Here is a 10,330-nt window from a genome sequence, read left to right as displayed (position 1 = left end):
TCGTCTCCCAAAAGGCTACATAGATGGAATTTCTTTTTCTCTCTCTGTTTTTGGAGACAGCATCTTTATCTAAAAGATCTCTGTCTTTTTGGAGACAGCGTCTCTATGTTTCCCAGACTGGCTTCGAACTGGCAATTCTCCTGCCTTCTCTTCCTAAGTAACTGGGATTGTAGGTGTGCATCACCATGCCCAGAAAGGGAGTTAGGATTTTCACATGTTTATTTGGGAGTAAGGGACACATACATTCAGACCATAGCACTGAACAAAGTCTCACAAAATCTGAGGCCTTCTTTCTCCATCACTTATGCCCGTAGAGGAGGGACCAAGTTGACTGTTAGTTTTTAGAGGAAAAAAGGGAGGAGGAATGAAGAAAGGGAAATCGAGTCATTTAGGTTTCCTCATTAAAGGATATATTTGCTTCACTATTAGACACTGTACTTAGTGAAACTGGTGAACTCCACAACTGAGATTGTAGACATCAAATTGTGACCAAGACAGACACTATTTATTTCTTCCTTTCCTTCTCCCACAAAGAAAATTTTGCTAACAAATCTTCAGTTTTGCTCAGTATTAGATGACTGTGTATTTCAGAAACATCAGCCCCTTTCCCATCTGGTGATGAATCTTGATTCATCTAGACCATTCACGGTATTCTACCTGCCCTTACCAGGCTATAAGAGACATGTGAAGCAACCCAGAGAGGGAATCTGCTAGGAGACTTCTGCAAGAGTCTTCATCACATCGTGTTTGATGGAACATGAGGAAAACATAGGCCTCTTCACCTCTTCACATCTTGGAACCTGAGGAGCCAGTGCAGGTATGTTTAGAACATGAGAGGGTGAGCCTCAGAGCAGGCAGAAATGGCAAAACAGAAGAGTAGAAAATATGTGGGTCCTGCCTTACATCATTGAGCCATTGATTAATCAATGCAAGAGCTTCCTTTCTTCTAACATGATAATGAGAGTTAATACAAATTTCTACATTGAAACTATTCATTTGCATTTTCTGTTACATACACCAAAAGCATATCTGCTGGTACAATGACCAAAAGCAAGAGAAACAAAAGAAAAATACTCCACACTCATCCTGGTAGAACGAGCTAAGAATGTATACCTTAGAAACAGTTAAGGTTCCCAAAAAGGCCAATTAGCTTTGACTTGAGTTATATAAATATCACTCTCCACAATTTGCCATTTTCACTATGATTCATTTGCCTAAGGTTAAACTTTATCCAGTCATTTCCCCTAAGGTTTTTTTTTTTTATACTTATGACCCCTTTCTTGGCAGCTGAATTTACTCTGGAACAAAAGTCGACAAACTTTTTATAAAGGGCTAGATGATAAATATTTCATGCTTTGCAGGCCATACAATCTCTATCACAACTACTTTATTCTCTCACTGCAACACAAAAGTAGCTATCAATAATACATCAATGAATGAGTGTGGCCATTCTCCAAACTTCATTTATGAATACTGGAATTTGAACTTCCTATTATTTTCAGATATCACCAAAATATTCCTTTTATTGCTTTCAACCATTCACAAATGTAAAAACCACACAAATGAATACACATAAAATCAGAGTAAATCTGGATAAGATTTGATGTTAGCATATTGTGTTGTATAGTTTTGTAAGATGTTACCTACCAATGGAGAAAATAGTAAAAAAATACATGGGGTCTCTCTATATTCTTTTTTTAAATAGTGGTAAAGTATACATAGAATTTGTGATTTTAACCATTTTTAAGTTTATAATTCAGTGGCATTAAGTTACATTTACTTTTACATCCATCTCTAGAACTTTTTCATTCTTTCAAAATGAAATTCTGTACCTACTAAAAAATAACTCCTCATCACTCCATTCCTAAACCCTTTTTAGTCTCTGTGAAATTGACTCTCCTAGGTGCCTCATGTAAGTAGAATCATACAATATTTGTCCTTTTGTTTCTGGTGTGTTTTTTTTCACTTAGCATGAAAGTTCATCCAGGCTATAACATGTATCAGGATTTTATTCCTTTGTTTAAATTTTTTTAATTTATTTATTTATTTATCTTAATTAGGTATGTATGACAGAATGCATTTTGATTCATTGTACACAATTGCTGCAGAACTTTTCATTTTTCTGGTTGTACATGATGTAGCATCACACCATATGTGCAGTCATACATGTACCTAGGGTAATGATGTCCATCTCATTCCACCATCTTTCCTGCCCTTATGCCCCATCCCCACTCCACCCTCCCCTTTGCCCAATCAAAGTTCTTCCATTTTCTCCATGCCACCCCCTCCCCCATTATGGTTCAACATCCACTTATCAGAGAGAGCATTCGGCCTTTGGTTATTGGGGATTGGGTTACTTTGCTTAGCATGATATTCTCCAATACCATCCATTTACCTGCAAATGCCATAAATTTATTCTCTTTTAATGATGAGTAATATCCCATTGGATAAAAATAACCATAGTTTCTTTATCCATTCATCTATTGAAGGACACCTAGGTTGGTTCCACAATTTAGCTAATGTGAATTGAGCTGCTATAAACATTGATGTGGCTGCATTACTATAGTAAGCTGATTTTAAGTCCTTTCGGTATAGACTGAGGAGTGGGATAGCTGGGTCAAATGGCGGTTCCATTCCAAGTTTTCTAAGGAATCTCCATACTGCTTTCCAGATTGGTTGCACCAGTTTGCAGTCCTACTAGCAATGTATGAGTGTGCCTTCTCCCCCGCATCCTCGCTAACACTTATTGTTGTCTATATTCTTGATGATTGCCATTCTGACTGGTGTGAGATGAAGGATTTTATTCCTTTTAAAAAGCTGAATGATGGGATTGGAGTTGTGGCTCAATAGTAAAGCGCTTGCCTCTAACATGTGAGCCACAGCACCACATAAAAATAAATAAATAAAGATATTGTGTTCATCTACAACTAAAAAATATTTTTTAAAAAAGCTGAATGATGTCCCATTATATGCACAGACCATATTTTGTTTAGTTATTCTTCTAGGGCTGAGCTTTGAGTTGTTTCCACCATTTGGCTGCTATGAATATGCTGTTCTGAACATTGGTATACAAATATCACTAAGTCCCTGTTTTCAGTTCTTTTAGCTATATACCAATAAGTAGAATTGCTGAATACTATGGTAATTATTGCTGAATAATATGGTAATTCTATGCTTCATTTTTTGAGGAAATACAGTACTGTTTTCCAGAATGGCTGCACCATTTTACATTCCCACCAGCAGTGCACATGGATTCCAACTTCTCTACATCCTTGCTAATACTTTATTTTTTTGTCTTTTTGGTATAGTCATTCTAATAAATGTGGAAGTGGTATTTTATTGTGCTTTTGATTTACATGATTATTTATGTTGAATTTTTCTTCATGTGCTTATTGATCATCAATATTTCTTTAGAGAAATGTCTATTCAAATCATTTATGCATATTTAAATAATTTTGTTTCTATTTGTTTATAAGAATTCTTTATATTTCTGGACATCAATCTTATCAGATTTACAAATATTTTCTCCCATTCTGTGAATTATCTTTTTATTCTTTTGATACATAAATATTGTCTTCTTCTTCTTCTTGCTCTTTCTTCTTCTTTGGATCAAAATCAGAGTCTCATGCATGCTGGGCAAGCTCTCTAACACTGAGCCACATTCCCCAGCCTACTGATACACAAATATTTTTCATATGTTTGATGAACTGCATATTTTTATATGCTTGAAAAAGAGCATATTTTTATGTTTGTTCAGGACAGCATATTCACAATAGCCAAAAGGTAGAAACAACTCAATGCTCATCAATGGATAAACAAAATATGGTAAGTGCATGCAATGGAATATTATTTGGTCTTTAAAAAGGAATGAAAGCCTGATACATATTCCAGCCTGAATGAACCTTAAATACATTATGATAAGTGAAAAAAATGAAACGAAAGGTAAAATATTGTACAATTCACTCATATGAGGTACCTAGAAGAGTGAAATTCACAGAGACTAAAATTGACTGAGATAATTTTGATGAAGGATCCTTTATCTATTTTTCCATTTCTTATCACCATGTGTGCATCTATAACTATCTCAAATTTTAATCAAACAAAATACAAGAACTATTATTTGCTCATGATCATATGAAAAAACAAGTACCACTTGGCTCACAAAGACATAGTCTGCCAATGCCTGCTATGGAATAGAAAATGGAGTTATTTCAACTGTTTTCTTATATTCAAAAAGCTCTATACAATGTCTCATCAGCTTCTAACCCACTACCTGGGGCTCAAAATTTTAAAATAGTTCGGTATATATATATATATATATATATATATATATATATATATATGCATATGGTTTCATCTTACTTGTTCCTAAGATCAAGGGACTTACCAAAAAGTAGCTGTTCCACATTTGATTTTAAAAAACCAACATCCCATGTTTTTAAGTGCCCCTTGAGAACTTTGCTCTTAACATGTTTTCATGCTCTCTATTGCACTGCAAATAGCATTTCAAAATGGGCCCTTTAAAGTCATCCACCCTCCCTCCTCTCCTGGGAATCCTTCTTCCACGTCCTTACACAGACTGTCTGCAGCTTGGCCTCCCACAGCTTCCAGAGGCAGCCACTTCCAGAGCTTATGGGCTCTAATGGATAGCAAGTCCTGATATCACTGCAATTCAAGAACAGTTTTCAATTCCTTTTTAAAATTGAGTACAGAGGCTTGCTTACAAAAGGTGCTACGTTAGATCACATTCTCCAAAGTTGGTATGTTGGATACTTACTCACCAAATTCACGTGTTAATGGTGTTTGGCAGCAGGGCCTTTGGGAGGTATTAGGTTTAGATGAAGTCATGAGGGTGGAGTCCCCTGAAAGCATTAGTGGCTTTATAAGAAGAGGAAAAGAGACAAGAGCTAGCACACTTACTCTGTTCGGCCTCTGCCATGTTATAATGCAGCAAGAAGACCCTCACCAAATGCCAGCACCATGCTTTTGGATTTCCCAGCCTCCAGAACCATGAGGTAAAAAAAAATATCTATTCTTCACAAACTACCCAGTCTGTGGTATTCCGTTATATAGTAACAGCAAACAGACTAGGACAGAGGATTTCATGATAATAATGTTCTAGTTCTAGAACAAAGAGATGGCTTCACATATCTCCTATTATGTTTTATAATTTACTTTAATGCTACATAAATTCTTTTTAAAATATCAAGCATTTTATGATAAACATATTTTAAAAGAAGTAATTATTTGTGTCTCTTATAAATGTTACTATATAAAAGGTGCCAGTGCAAATCTTCTCAGGGAAATTCAAAGAGAACATCTCCAAGGTTATAACCCCAACCCAAGCTCCGTCATGAATTCTCCCAGACAATTCAACAACCATCCCACAGTCCCATAATTGCCTCCTTCCAGTCCATTCCCCATACTGTGAACAGACTGATCTGCTTAAAAGGCACAATGTTTATGCTTCCCTTTTGCTTAAAATATTTTAATAGTCTCTCATCATTCTCAGAATAAAAGCCAAAATTCTCACAACAACCCACGAAGCCCCACACTAGCCACATCTCCAGCTTTGTCTTGTTGTCTCCTCTTTATCCTCCATGCAAGAGTGCAAGTGCTCCCTCTTCCAGAATGCTCTGTGTCTACCCCACACACAACTCCTGGCCAAGAGCTGTGTTTTCACTTCTCTGGGGTAAATAGGTAGGAGTGAGATTATTACATATATGTTTAACTTTATAAGAAACTGCCAAGTTGTTTTTTCCCAAATGCCCCATTTTGCATTTCCCTCAGTAATATACAAAAGTTCTAGTGTTACAGTCCTTGCTAGCACGTGGCATTGGTAGCTTTGTTATATGCTATATGTTTAACGAAGCGAAGAGTAGTATCTGATTATGAGGTTCTGCTAAGATGCATAGAGGATGAGTTAACTCCTTTGATCTCGTTTCAGTGAGAGTTCTCTGGTCTGTTATCTCCCCCTCACCCTCCAGCCTTCATGGTAATAACCTTTAGCCAAGCTGCCATGAAAACACAGGGGGATTTAACATGCTTAACCACAGAGATTGTTTTTCAGACTGAATTGATAAAAGTACAGCAGCTTCAAAGTCTTACCTTACCGTCTCTACCGAGCACAGTCTTACTTACCCCTGACCATGACTTCTTTGTAGGAATCAAAGTGGTGAGTGTGAAGGTTACATGTATGGAAATGTCACAAAGGGCATAGTCACAGAGGGTGAGAGACTTCCGGGAACGGAAATACTTCTGAAAGTTGGTTAACATATTTTCCAGATCAACTGGTAGTTTAACTCTGCAGAAGACTACCGATAAACTCTTTTTTTTTTTCCATTAACCCATCACTACCTGTTGGTAGGCACTGGGAGCCACAGGTACCTTTAACAGTTGTACTTTGGGATATTGAGTGTGAGGGTGTTAATGTTATACCCCTTAAAAGGTTGACATGCAAATTGCTAGGAGGGCTTTGCAATTTGCTTTTGATTTCATCAGAATACTCCAGTGAGAATGTTTTTGACTAATAGAGTAAAAGAAGGCTGGCTCTGGAGCTAGCCTTTGCTAAGGTAGCATTAATGAGTCAACAGAAGCTATAAATAGGACTTGGCATGAACTTCTGTCCACAATTACACCACTATTCCCACAAAGAGAGATGTTACTAATGAAAAACACAGCCTGCTAGCCACTACTAAAACCAAAGGCTATACAAACAGCCCTGAAGTCTGATTTACCAAGATGTCATTGTGTGTTTCTTGGTGACCCTTATGGGTTGTGAAGCAGTTGTATTGTTTTCCTTAAGGATCATCAATGGGTGTACCAGCTGCTTGTCAAATTCTCTCCTGGTGATAAATCCCAGACAAAAATTCCTTGACTCGGTCATTTATCTTTTTAACTTTAACTTTGTTTCTTTCCTTCTCCTTCCCAGCACATAGTACATATATCAGATAGTACAGTGCAAGTGCACACAGGAGAGTTCCATAATTATTCTTGGAATGGATGAACAGATGGACAAATGTGAATGTTAACTCTATACTTCTGCATTATACCTGGAATTTTGAAAAAAAAAATATATATATATATATATATCCATATATTCTAGTAAATTCCTCATATAATATGTATTGAAATGGTTCCTTTTTCAAAAAATATCTCTACCAACCACTCTACCATTTTTCTTTACACCCTTCCCTGAGAAAATAAAACGTTATCTGGAAGCAGTGAAAGGGCAGCATGTTAAGACCCCACCATTCACCACAGCCAAGGTCCAGTTTTCCACTACCTCTGAAAGACAGGAGACAGGAGAAGTAGGGTTTAGAAAAGAGAAGTGTTCAGAAATGGTGGAGTACATGAAGTTCTACTAGTGTAGACAACCAGAGCCCTTCACTCTGGGGGTCTCTAAAGGCACCAGATTCTAAAGAAAGAGGTCCAGAAAAGGAAACAGAGGTAGCAAATTATCTTTGTTGCAAGTTTGTCTGGTTGTCTTGTGGGCCCATGGCCAAGTTCTTGTATATGCCCTAACCCTGAGTCAGAGAAAGCAAGGAAAGTTGGGAAGATGAGTTGTGCATAGCAAACTGCAGTATTTCCTCTTGCTCGTGTTCTGATGCAATCTAAGTAGACAGTGGACATTCACTTTTCCTTCCCCACATCAGATATCATAAACAATAGCCTTCCTCCAAGGCCACCCTCCATCTCTGCTGTAAAGTGCAATCCTTTTGCAATGTGTAGACTAATCTATCTGAAGAGACTCTGTTCTAGGGATCGAAGAAAAAGAAGAGATTCCATTGGTATGCAAGACCAGTATCCTCTGAAACTAGTAATAAGAAGTCCAAACAATGTCTTCTTCAGATTCTAAGACTCAGTTCTGTTGAGACGTGCAGGACTTGAGATGTTGCCTGCTTTTCAAAAGGGCTCCCCACCCCCCACTGCTATAGTTGTGTAAGAAAATGCAGAGAAACAGAGCTCAACTCTGAGCTTCAACTTCCAGCCCCCTTCTCCCTTTAGCTCATTCTCTCATCCTCAAAGTTGCAAAGAGCACATAGATTCCAGAAAAAGAACGTATTCATGTATAACGATTCTCAGATTGGGCAAGTGGCTAAAGTTTGAAGTGATTCAGAAAAGACAAAATCAGAAGATATAAGAATATAAACCATCAAGGGTGGCAAAGCATGAAGGAATATTAGAATGACGAATGGATTTCCATAGACCCAGGGAATACTCTCTCTATTTCTCTGCTTCAGTCTTTAAAGATAAAGGAAATAGTTCAGAACTAAGATCTCACATGTTACTGTCCTATGCTCTTTTTACCTTACTGGTCTACCTCATAAGGACATCTGACTAGTTTTACTCATCTCTGAAGACCTGTCCATGCTCTGACATAGTTAAGGTTATGAATATAAGGTCTTCCCAGTATATCTTGAGCCAGTTAATGAAGTTTAATCTATTTGAATGCTGCAATAAGTAGTTTCATCTTAGGCATGGTGGTACACACCTGTAGTCCCAGCTATTGGGAGGCTTAATACATAAGTATCACTTGAGTGTGTGAGTTCAAGACCAGCCTAGGCAACATAGTGAGACCCATTTTCTAAAAAAAGTTGATTTACATTGATAAATTGTAAAAATATGGTTACATGGTTTACTTAAGGTTTGGATATTAGATTATGAGCTGTCCTCTAGAAACTATGTTGATGCAGGAATGTTTGGAGATAAAATGATTGGATTATGAGAGCTGTAATCTAATCAGTCCATCCTACTTTGCATGTACTGACTAATAAGTGTAGACAGATGGGGCATGGCTGGAGGAGGTAGGTCACTTTGGGCATGCCTTAGAAGAGTTCATCTTCCCAATGGTCCTTCACCCTCTCCCCTCTGCTTCCTGATTCTGTCAGGAGCTGAGCAGCTGTCTTCCGCTGGACCCTTCTGCCAGGATGTACTGTTTCATCTTGGGCCAGGAGCAATGGAGTGGACCACATACAGACTGAGAGTTCTAAAACCAAGCCCCAAATAAACTTTTCCTTTGCTAAGTTGTTCTAGTCAGGTATTTTGGCCACAGAAACAAAAAGCTGACTAACACAAATATGAACTGATATCCAGTGGATCCTGGACATCCAAAAGGATTCTTAAGATTGTCTCTACAGACTCTATGGTTAGTCTGTACTGGATGATCTTATGGTGACTTTAGAACTTTCTTAAGAAATGAATTATACTTCATCTTTTCATCAGATTAATCTTAATCAGATTAATATAGAATTCATTTCCTTGATGAGGATAGATGTAAAACATCACACTTAACAACCGATTTTTAAGATTAACCAAAAAAACAATTTTGTGGTAAGTCTGACAATCATAACTAGTGTAGGTCATATTGGTTATTTTCATAAAATTAGATGCCTAGTTTATAGAAACAAAACAAGAGGCTAACTTGGCCATGATCCAAAGTGAATCATGAGCATATTTTTTTAATTCTTTTATTTATTTTAAGTAGTTATACATGACAGTAGAATGATATATGCACTTTTATATATCATGAAATCTTTGAATACTTTTGATTTGCATTTCTCTAATTGCTAGAGATGTTGAACACTTTTTCATATATTTGTTGATCAATTGTATTTCTTCTTCAGTGAAGTGTCTGTTCAGTTCCTTAGCCCATTTATTGATTAGGTTATTTGGGGTATTTTGTTTTGTTCTTTTTTGGTGTTAAGTTTTTTGAGTTCTTTATATATCCTAGAGATTAATGCTTTCTCGGAGATGTGTGTGGTAAAGATTTTCTCTTAATCTGTAGGCTCTCTCCTCATGTTATTAATTGTTTCCTTTACTGAGAATAAGCTTTTTAATTTGAATCCATCCTATTTATTGATTCTTGATTTTAGTTCTTGCGCTTTAGAAGTCTTGTTAAGGAAGTCAGATGCTAGGCCGACGTTGTGTGGATTTGGGCCTATTTTTTCTTCTATTAGGTGGAAGGGTCTCTGTTCTGGTGCCTAAGTCTTTGCACCACTTTGAGTTGATTTTTGTGCAGGGTGAGAGATAAAGGTTTAATTTCATTTTTTTACATATGGATTTCCAGTTTTTCCAGCACCATTTGTTGCATAGGCTATCTTTTCTCCAGTGAATGTTTTTGGCACCCTTATCTAGTATGAGATAACCTTATTTATTTGGGTTTGTCTCTGTGTCCTTTATTCTGTACCATTGGTCTACAAGTCTATTTTGGTGCCAATACCATGCCATTTTTGTTACTATAGCTCTGTAGTATTAAGGTTAAGATCTAGTATTGTGATGCCTCTTTCTTCACTTTTCTTGCTAGGGATTGATTTAGCTATTCTGACTC

The 10,330-nt window shown here is 37.0% G+C and overlaps 1 protein-coding gene across 1 annotated transcript in view; it reads left to right on the top strand.

Moving 5' to 3' along the window:
• The first annotated feature begins 673 nt into the window (after window positions 1–673).
• Il6st (interleukin 6 cytokine family signal transducer) overlaps window positions 674–10,330 on the top strand; it is a 106,005-nt gene continuing 96,348 nt past the window's right edge. Inside the window, exon 1 of the mRNA XM_058583127.1 lies at window positions 674–817. The gene's annotated coding sequence lies outside the window, so the exon portion shown is untranslated. The remainder of the gene's footprint in view (window positions 818–10,330) is intronic.

This window comes from Marmota monax, unplaced genomic scaffold, assembly GCF_021218885.2.
Source record: "Marmota monax isolate L192 unplaced genomic scaffold, Marmota_monax_Labrador192_F-V1.1 WCK01_AAM20220418_F8-fsc00037, whole genome shotgun sequence".
Lineage (NCBI taxonomy): Eukaryota > Metazoa > Chordata > Mammalia > Rodentia > Sciuridae > Marmota > Marmota monax.
This window is presented reverse-complemented; position numbering and strand designations above follow the sequence as displayed.